This window comes from Orbicella franksi, chromosome 10 (genome assembly GCF_964199315.1).
Source record: "Orbicella franksi chromosome 10, jaOrbFran1.1, whole genome shotgun sequence".
Taxonomy (NCBI): Eukaryota; Metazoa; Cnidaria; class Anthozoa; order Scleractinia; family Merulinidae; genus Orbicella; species Orbicella franksi.
Window position 1 is genome coordinate 29157549 of NC_138154.1, and position 1806 is coordinate 29159354.

Sequence of the window (1806 nt, forward strand, 5' to 3'; positions counted from 1 at the left end):
TAGTGTTTGTAAGGTACGTCTCGGTATATCATACATAATATACTTAAGCGCGCGATGAAAGCTTGGAAGTTGATTATTAAAGCAGCATGGCGGATTTCTAGATTTGATTCGTGTATTGTGTCCGTTAATTGTACTAATCTAGTTCCATCGGTTGTGGAACGAGACAGCTAGCGACGAGGACTGAAGTTGGAACTGCCCAGACCATGGCGTCAATAGAGATAGACGAGTTAACGAGTGTAAAACCCTTTGATCCACATGGTGAACCTTCAGCCGTGGGAAAGCGATGGCAGCGTTGGTTGAAAAGTTTCTCTGTGTATGCTGACAGAAAGGGCTTGCTCATCCAAGCGGATAAGGCGGATAATAAACTCCAGAGGAGAGTTTTACTCCTTCATTCAGCCGGCGAGACTGTTGAAGAAATTTTCGAAACGTCGGCTGACACAGGCGAGGCGAAAGATTACGAAAAAACAGTGAAGGCTTTGAACGATTATTTCATTCCAAAGGTAAATTCGACATACCAAAATCACCTGTTTCGCAGCATGGAACAACAGGACGGCGAAACTGTGGCTCAGTTCGTGACACGATTGAGGCAAGTGGTCAAGGACCGTGACTACGGCGAACAAGCCGAAAACCAGACTCGTGATCAAGTCGTGCAGCGATGTAAATCACATGAATTAAGGAAGAAACTACTGACAAAAGGTGAGAAATTAACCTTAGAGCTGTTACTTTCGACGGCAGCAAATCACGAGCGAGTTCAATCACAGCTGGAGAATATGGAAGGCAGAAAGGATGTGAATTCGATCCGCCACAAGTAGGAAGACAAAGGGAAAGAGCCTGTAAAGCGAGCATGCTACAGATGTGGAAAAGTAGGACATTTTGGACGAGACTCTGAATGCCCTGCGAAAGAAAAAACTTGCCATAAGTGTGGAGGAGCTGACCATTTTGGTTCGCAGAGAAGAACGAAAACAGCCAAACCTCCCAAACCTAGACGGAAAGAGAAGACAAAAGGAAAGAAAGTTAGGTATGTGAGAAGTGAAAGAGATGAAGATGAGTATGCATTTACTGTGAATTCTGCTACATCACCTGAGAAAATAGATGTGAATGTCGGTGGAGTTGTAGTTGCGATGTTGATTGATTCGCACGAATCGAAAGATGGATCTTGCGATTACAGCCATACAAGTTCCAAGTCAAGTACCTACATGGAGAGCATAATATTGCTGATCCGTTGTCACGCTTACTGCGTGCGAAAGAGCAAGCAGAATCTTCATCAGCGCCAAGGTGTCAGATGACTTAGTCAGGTTTGTCCCAGTAACTGCCACTCCTCAAGCGATGACAACACGTGAAGTTGAAGAAGCCTCACCAGAGAACAGAGAGTTCGTGGAATTGCGTCGGCACATTGAAGACAGAAACTGAAAAGGCGATCAGCACAAGCAGTACGTACCAGCATGCGGCGAACTGTGTGTTATTAGCAAATTAATTCTTCGAGGTACCAGGATTGTCATACCGAGCAAGTTGAGACCTCGAGTACTAAGCCTTGCCCATGAAGGACACCCAGGAATTGTCAGTATGAAGCAGAGATTGCGATCAAAGGTATGGTGGCTTGAGATCGACAAGGAAGCCGAGAAGTTTTGCAAAACCTGTCAAGGCTGTCAGCTTGTAAGCAGTCCAACAAACCCAGAGCCAATCAAGTCAACCCCATTACCAAGTAGCCCATGGCAACAATTGGCCATCGTCCTGTTAGGCCCATTACCATCAGGAGAATCTGTCTTAGTCATCGTTGATTACTTCAGCAGATACTATGAAGTGGGA

General features: G+C 45.3%; 1 pseudogene; it reads left to right on the plus strand.

The window, feature by feature from the left end:
• The first annotated feature begins 203 nt into the window (after positions 1–203).
• On the plus strand, positions 204–1132 carry LOC145499887 (uncharacterized; annotated as a pseudogene).
• The last annotated feature ends 674 nt before the right edge of the window (positions 1133–1806 follow it).